Raw genomic sequence first — 8984 nt, 5'->3', positions numbered from 1 at the left:
ATTGATCATCTAAAGGACTGCACCTTTTAATGTCACGAATCTTACCCCTATGGATGTTTAACTTCCTGTGCCCTGTACTATAACAACCCCAAATCAAATTCCTGGGAACTCTGTTCAGCTCTAGCCTTAGGGGTCACTTGGTGCAACACCAGCTCAGGGTGGACCCACTCCTGCTCTGCCTCCATATGCCTTTTGCTTCTAGCAGTTACAACAGCAACCCAACTACCTTCACTTCTAATTCAAGAGGGTATATCCAGACTTTGTAGACAAAAAGACCTTATTGGTGATTCCTATACTCCTTAATTTTCACAAAAAGAAACTAGAACTGGGGAGAAGCATGCACACTAGTCTTTATATTAAGTAGCAATAAAAAATAGAAATGAACTTGTGACCTCTGCTATATATACAAGTATTTGCTCAGTAAGTGAAAAAATTATATCTTTACCGGAAAGCTGCTGCTCCCAATTATGCTGCTATTTCTGGGAAGAAAGTGCTCCAGGAGGGACAGGCCCAGGGTTTCTACCTGCTCAGCTGTTATTTCCTCCTTTAACTGTGATTGCCACCTGCCCACTTGCGAATTCACAGCTATACCTAGCGACAAACAAGAGGGACTGTTTTAACACCACATTTAATCAGGATCCTTGGCTCAGTTTTCTATTGCTGCATAACACACCAGCCAAAACTTAGTTGCTTAAAATAACCGCTGTTGCTTTCCTCATGCTTCCATGGTTCAGCAACTTGCTGGGGTCATTCACGTCATTGCAGTCACCTGGCAGCTCAACTATTGCCCATCATATCTCTGGCAATTTGTACGGGATGCAGGCAGGGCAGCTGGGTTCTCCTCCACGTGTGGACCAGGCAGCATTTCAAGAAGGTGAGAGCAGACACTTCTGAATTCTTACAATTTCACCTCTACCACATTCTGTTGGCCCAAGCAAGTCACAGTCCAGCCCTGATTCAAGGGATGGGGGAATAGACTCCAACATTGCTGGAAAAAGCAGCATTGCACAGGGTCATGCACACAAGGCTGAGAGGAGGTGTTACCACTCTGAAGCTGACAGAGGGATGGGCTCCACTCTAACAGAAGAGAGGAATTAAGACAGAAAAATCTTTGAAATGCATTGGGAATCATATGCATGCATTAGAAAATCTTTAGTAAGATGAAGAATTTAAAGATAAGGAAGACTGGGAAGGGGTTCTGATTTGGAATTCATCAAGAAAGCTATGAAGGTGGAAAGGAAGAAGGAAAAGAGGAATGGAGGGTGGAAGATTACTGAGATCTAAGGGTCTGGGAGGGGAAAGCACGATGGGAGGACCTGCCTCCTAAATGGTCATCTACCAGCTGTCTCCACATGGCCCCACTGCATCCCATCCTCATTCAGTCTGCAAAGCCTGGGCTGCATTTTCTGATCCATCCTCTCTACTCTCACTCCCACGTGCAGGATCTCCTCATCTCAGACCTGATTGCTATGACATCATCCAAACAACTCCTCCAGATTTTCTCATCTGGTACATCCTGCGTATCACACCTGCTTGGTTTATTTGTTGTTAAAACACATTTTCATTTCTTCCTGAATAAGTAAAGTAAGATCACATTTTGAAATTCAAAAGGCACAAAAGGTACACAGACAGGAGATCAGAGACTTAGACAGGCCAAGCAACTTGCCTCTTTGGAGGTGGTAGAGCCTAGACCTGAAGGCTGACCACTAGGCTCTTGTCCTTGACCGTGGCACTGCTGGCCTCTAGAATGGGGCTCCTCATCTGCCCTGCTGACAGAAAAGTTAGAGATTATGTCCTGCCAACTATCAAAACTAATAAGTTGACTTTGAAGAACATGTGGTAGAGCCTAGACCTGAAGGCTGACCACTAGGCTCTTGTCCTTGACCGTGGCACTGCTGTATTGGGGCTCCTCATCTGCCCTGCTGACAGAAAAGTTAGAGATTATGTCCTGCCAACTATCAAAACTAGTAAGTTGACTTTGAAGAACACGTGAGAAGTGTAGACCTGCACACTTCTTGGCTAAAAGAATAACCAGGAGAGCCTTGCAAGCAGTCAGAATTGACACTGTCTCAGAAATAGGAAGTTATATGAAACAGATACCAAACACTAGTGTTCTAGCACACAGAGTTATGATGTATTAATTTTGGCAACACTTGTACACCTTGTCATGTCAATAAAGACACTGAAATTGAAAGCAGAAATTGAAAACTGGGTGTGACCTGCATCTATCAGTGACCCTGGAGTCAGTAAGAAACACTGAAGAAAGGGACCCTTGGGAAGAAAGTGATTAGTACCGGGGAAGGAAGGAAGGGTCTCTGGCTTTATGCCCCGTGTCTAGCCTCCTTACTTGAAAATAGCCCTGGGAGAAGATCTTTTCCATTTGTGCTTCATCTTCTCAATTGAGGAAAGGGACATGGAATAAGCAGATTGTTTAATTTCTAGAACTCAAACCCACAGTCTTCAGGTGATGTATCTATGCATATTTATGCTGCAGATGCTAAAAGGGCTGTGTCTATATTTGTATATGATCGTGCAGCATTTTCAGAAGTGTGCACACAAGCCAGAAAACATTTACCAGCAGCACCTTCCACACTGTATACTGGCAAAGGCTCATGCCATTGGGCTTTGAACACTGGTGTTGTAGCAACATGAGAAAGAGGAAGGTCATCCTGCCACTGGACTGTGCAGAAGTCCATCCCACAGTCCGGCAGACTTATCTGAAGCCTGACTTTCCAGTCATTCTCTACTCTGTTAAACCTCAGGAAACTCCTTTCCGTTTATCACACAACGTCTTGCTTAAAAGGTCATTTGCATATTTCTGCCATTCGGAGATGTTCTGCAGTAAGAGATGTTTACAGCCAAAAGGGTGAATCTTAATCATTTCTTGGAAAAAAACATTTGGAGCAATTTCTGATGCTGGCTTTTAATCAGCTACCTAAGCCTGGTGGGGGTAAATGGATCTTCTAGCTCATTCATGAAAGGAAACTTCCTCTAGCCTCTATGCCCATGCTAGCCTGGACCTGGGCATTTTTAAAAGAAAATATTTTCACTCATATAACACTAATTCTCAAAGCTGAAGTCTGAGTCCATTTTCTCTTGTCAGAAGAAAATCCTGTTTTATTTTCTCTCTTCCTTTGAATTTCATAATAGACCACTCAGGAAGCAAGAGAAGAAATGTAGGAATGTTTTTTCTATATGTTACACAAAATCTATATGATTCAACCACAAAAGGTTACCTTCCTGTACACCTTGATCTCCTACCCATTAAAGTGGGTAAGGGAAAGAACACAGAAGAAAGTGAGATTGCTTTATAAACACAAAGGGCTGTCTGGATTCTCAAAAATACCAACCTGGGTACCTCACAAATACTAGACCATGTGTATTCATAAATTATAATTTCACTTCATATGATCAAATTTTTTAGAAAAGATATAAGCACATTTGTAAAAACATAATAAACCTTGAATTAATAGGTATAAAATATTATACAAATTAACTATATTAAAATAAAAATTCTATCTGTTGCTTTATGTATTATGCATAGAAAGCCAAATTTAACACTGCCTTCCTCATCTGTGTGTGTGTGTAGAAGAAAGTACAAGGGAAATAGGACTAAGGGTGAAGGGCTGAGTTTCCAGTTTGCACACTAGAGACATGAATATACCGTCTGTGTCTTTAGCAATCACTGTCTGACCATGAGATGCAAGAATGTGACTCCAGGGTCTCTTCTACAGTAATAGGGCCATCAAGGCAAAGGCAGGCAGATCCTAGAGCCAGGTACCTTGTAATCATAGACTCAAGTCAAATCCCCTCTATTGGAATATAAATTATACCTTTCTGTATTCCACGTGCCAAGGTTACAGCGGCTTTGCTTGATGACATACTTTTAGCTTGTAGTTACCCAACAGCAAGCATGTTTCTCCAACAAAATATAAGTTGAATGAGAATAGAAGTGAGAAAGCCAGCCTCTTCCTGCGTCTCACATTCCTCATTCACAAGCCTGCATCTGAAGCAGGTGAGAGGAGGAACACATTCCTGATGAGTCATTCCCAGCTTGGGGCACCATTTATAACCCAATTACTGAAGTCACTGGGAATGGGATGAGACAGTAATAACCCTCCTCTGTTCATTCCTTCTAGTGAAACTGCTGAGAGGGCTTTAAAGAAAGTCTGGGTGTTTGTCAGGGAAGAGATGTGAGTACAAACAAGGTGCCTGCTCTGAATAGGTCGTTAATCAGTTTCGATACCTGCCACTCAAACCCACCAGATAATTCCCACCCCATTCGCCATTTATATCTATCTATCTGTATAGATATATGTTATTGACTAGATATATAGATAGATAGATATTATTTTCTCTGACATCTTCAACTTATGTATCAGGCCTGCAAAGACTGAAGTCTTCAGACAAACACAAAAATGGAGCTTTGCTGAAGCCCAGGAAGAAGTGCTCCTGTTTGTCTTTATTATTTCAGTGTGCAAAATTGCCTCCCATCAATCACCTATTCACTGCTCTCAATAAAAGAAGCTCCTTTCTGGAACAATAACCTGGAATCAGTGTCAAAAGTTAATCCCCACTTGACATGAGGGATGTAGTTTATAGACTTGTTTTGGTAATCAAGATTCCAGTACACATTTAGAACAAGGCAAGCTATTTACAGAGCACATTTTCCAAACAGATCTTCTCTTTTTTATAGGAGTGCTAAACTAAACACATGCCTGGGTCACTTCTGTGATTGGTTTATTATGGCGAAAGTTGGTTGCTTGAGTCAGTCACTAATGTTATGACATCAGTCAAGAGACATTTACAGATTGCCTTCTACATGTAAGGCAGTAGAAAGGCTGAATTTGTGTCCAAGCTTCAGATAGACTGAGGAAAACAGTGGCTTCAAAAGTGGAGCTGCCTGGAAAAACCTGGTGATGTCCACACTGTGTGCCAGAAAATGATATCAAAATCTGTCATCATAAGTAAAAGAATACAAGCCAAAAAAATAGTGCTAAATATCTGCAATATCACTGTCATTCAAATAATCACTTTAAAAATACCTGGTAAGCACTAAGAAATAAGCACTAAGAGTCAGGGCTGGGTGCTGCTCCCAACATGGCATCGACACACTGCACAGGCAAATTCCTCTACAACACTGAGTTTCAATTTCCTCGTATGTAAAGCCAGGCAGCAGGAACAGTATGATCTATTAAGTCCATTCCAGTACTGAAATTTTATGATTTTGTGATTCTACCGAGTCACTCTTCTATTAACAGTGAATTACTTTTAACAGAAAACAGATATTAAGAATCAAAACCAAACACACATTTTGCCTTTCATTGTTAATATACATCTTCAAAATCTCAAATCTTCAGTACACCAAATTACATTACATAATTACCATGCAACATCTACTGGTATTATCCACAAATGCTATATTTTGTCAAGACTCCATGTCTAAGAGTAATTAAAAATTCTGAATATTGAATTCTTTACAAAGTGCACTCATCAACCACTAATGATTATTCATTTTTGTTTTGCCATGATTAACTCACCTCATGTCTTATTATCATAATTGGTTCTAATTCCCTCATTCTTCCCTAGCTGAATAATCTTCAACTATCATTGGGGAGGAACATTAAAGGGACTGGTAATTTTATAATATAAGAAAAGGCTGAGATACAGCTAATAATTACTTTCCAGAATATGAAGCAGCAGATTGTGATCAGCTATTTTTCATTTCCACAAAGGAGAGAGAAAAACTGAAACAGGATGAAAGGTTGTGATTACCAAAAATAAAGAAGTTCTGATCAATGTTGCTCTCTAGAATTTGATACTAAGAAAAATTGGCAAACCTATTTTTCTGGATATATTTAAGAATATGGGAGATATACTTTGAGTGCTTGAATTAGAGTGCTTCTTAAAATGAGACAGAATATTAATTTTCTACTTTCTTTTAAATATATCTTGGTATATTTAACAGGCAACCACGAACACCTTTCTAACCATTTACTCCCACAAAAGATGGGATTCTATTCCTGAGTTTGTGTCTTAAATAAGAGTGTTAAACATAGTTTCTACAAAGCTATATCTAAGCTCAATCATGTGTATTGTGAAAATATGCCCCAAGGAAATCTGGAGCAGACCTATCTCTGCTTCAGTATTTCCATGGGAAAGGTTTCTAAAACATTTGGGTCCCTTCTTTGGGATTTTATAAGCACAAACGGACTGGTGGTGCTGCTGTCCATGAGCAGCGGAAGGATGAAAGAATGAACTAGCATAAGACTTTATAAGAATTAAACAATAAATATTGATGACTGCTATATCTTACCAAACTTTACATGTTCTCTTATATAATCCTCACAACAAACCCAAAGCCATATTCTCAGAAAAGTTCATTTGCCTCGGGTTGCACAACTTGTAAATGAATGAGTAAGAATTTGGATCCAGATAAATTCTTACGTCTAAAAGTTAATAAAAGGAAGAATTATGGACAACATTTTCAAACAGATTACATCTGATCTGAAGTTTCTCATCTGCATGTTTCAACCACATTCATTTATCTGACCCTGTTAACCTGGGATTGATAACTGTTAGAATTTCGAAGTAGTGGGAAAAAATAGAAATTATAGATTTGTTAATTAATGATATTGGGTAGCCATCTAGGAAAAGGTATCAGTTGGGTGGTCACCTGTTGGATCCAAATTGTTCAAAAATTTTAATATTAGTTAAAAATGGAACTATAAAAGTACTTAAAGAAATATGACAAAATATTTAGTAATCTCAGAGCAGGAAAGGTCTTCCTAAGAATGACACAAAACTCAGAAGAAAAAATACAAAAAGTATGATAAGTTAGACATTCTAAAAATAAATTCAACTTGGCAAAACCACCATAAGCAATGTAAAAGGAATACAACCACCTGGGAAAAAGATTTGTTATTTCTATCATGATCAAAATTTTTCTAAAATATAAAGATGCCCTCAAATTAATATAAAAATAAACCACCACAATCCAAAAGAAAAATGGACAATAGATATGAAGAGGCAGTTCACATTTAAAAACTGAAAGGAGCTGTTAAATATAAGAAAGGTATTTAATCCTATTCATAATAAGAGAAAATAAATTACAACATCACAAAGATATCAAATTTTGTACATTAGATGGGTAAAAATTAAAAGGCCTTATTAAAACCTTATATATACATTATATTGAAAAGGGTGTGGAGAAATTTCATAAATTTCTCAGAGGATTGATACAACTTTCTTTTTTTTTTTTTTTTCTTTTTTGTCCTTTTTCATGACCGGCAATGGATCGCAACCCTCAGTGTCACACCCGTACCGGACCGGGACCGGCAACAGGATCGCAACCCTCGGTGTTGCCCCCGCACCTCGCTCAGCCAGTGAGCGGCTGGTCTGTATGTGGGATCCGAACCCTCGGTGGGAGCACCGGCGCGCTCCTAAGCGGCGCACTGTAGCAGCGCGCCACCGGGCAGGCCCTGATATAACTTTCATATAGGGCAATTTGGTAATATCTAGCAAAATTTTAAGTGCACATACACTTTTATCCAGCAATTTCATACCCAGGATTTCATCATTTTAATATATGATCCCTATGCATGAGATTTTATATGTACAATCTTATTCATTTCTAAATATTCATATTCAGTACATTTTTGTAATAACAAAAGAGAGGAAGCACCTTAAATATCTGTCAGTAAGGAACTAGTTAATGAAATTAAGGTTTATTCACAATGTTGAGGTCGTGTGGGATGTTACTGTCACACTTCTGGTTTCCATCAGGATGGATTTTTTCTAAATATTCTTAATTTCTTGCCCCACTGTTTACTAAAATGAGCTTCTAATTAGAGTTTGAGCAGGAAACTGAGCCAGTGTAGCTGAGTCCCTTTGTTCATCTTTCCCTTTGGAATCTGTCTGCTGCACATTCAGACCTGCTCCACCGGGTCATGAACCTTTCAGGGAAGGCATCGTGTAGGGAGGCCTATGGCTCTCTGAGCTGCCTGTGTTTCGGCTGGTCAGACTAATGTGGGTATTTGGTGTTCGGAAATCATTGTCTTTGTGCACCTGAGCAGCATTCTCCACTATCACCTTTGTCAGCAATAAAATGATTTTGATCTTTGTATTAGTCCATTTCTGTTGCTTATAACAGAATAACTGAAACTGGGTAATTTATAAAGAGATGAAATTTATTTTTTTTTTACAGTTTCAGAGGCTGGGAAGTCCTAAGTCCAGGAAGTACATCTGATGAGGGCTGTCTTCCGCTGGTGACTCTCTATAGCAACTCAAGGTATCGCACATGGGGAGAGAATGGCATGAGCAAGAGAGCTAACCTTCTCACTTGCTGTCCTGATAAAGCCATCAGAACAATGCCCATGACAACCCATTAAGCCATTAACCCATTACTCCACAAATGGATCAATCCATTCATGAGGGCACAGTCCTTGAGGTCCAATCANCACTGCCCCTCAGACTCCTGTGAGCACCACCCCATGGCTCCAGCTCCCCAGTCCCTGTCCAATACCTTTCACAACTCCTTGTAATCCAGCAACAGAAGGCTAAAGCCCAGTCAAGCAAGGCTCAGCACTATGGCTGTAGTTGGCATACCAGCTGTTAAACAGAGAATCCACGAGCTTTTAATTATAGTGAATATCTTTTCTGACTATATTTATCAGAGGTCACAAACTAGTGTCCTCTGGACATGACTTGTGAAGCTCTCCCAGGGTTTTATATTCTTTTAAAATTATCAGGAAGCATTTAATACTTCAGTGACTTCATGTAACAATCTAAATTTTTAGCTTTTCATGAAAAAATTGGAGGTCCTGGCAACACTGGGCTTTCATTCCAAAAATCAACAGAGCAGAACAGTGATTGTCCCCGCTGGACACTTCATGTGCTCTCTGTTTGCCAGGCTCCAACACTTATTGATCATCTAAAGGACTGCACCTTTTAATGTCACGAATCTTACCCCTATGGATGTTTAA

The 8984-nt window shown here is 39.5% G+C and overlaps 1 long non-coding RNA gene across 1 annotated transcript in view; it reads right to left on the bottom strand.

Annotated features, from left to right (window-relative positions):
* LOC103582096 overlaps positions 1–1763 on the bottom strand; it is an 8152-nt gene extending 6389 nt beyond the window's left edge. The window contains exons 1-2 of the long non-coding RNA XR_549723.1: positions 1667–1763; positions 446–591 (exon numbers count right to left, since the gene is read on the bottom strand). This is a non-coding gene — a long non-coding RNA (uncharacterized LOC103582096). The remainder of the gene's footprint in view (positions 1–445; positions 592–1666) is intronic.
* Positions 1764–8984: the final 7221 nt, after the last annotated feature.

Source organism: Galeopterus variegatus, unplaced genomic scaffold (genome assembly GCF_000696425.1).
Source record: "Galeopterus variegatus unplaced genomic scaffold, G_variegatus-3.0.2 Scaffold14883, whole genome shotgun sequence".
NCBI lineage: Eukaryota > Metazoa > Chordata > Mammalia > Dermoptera > Cynocephalidae > Galeopterus > Galeopterus variegatus.
Note: the sequence above shows the minus strand (reverse complement) of the source record. Positions and strands in the feature narration are given on the sequence as shown.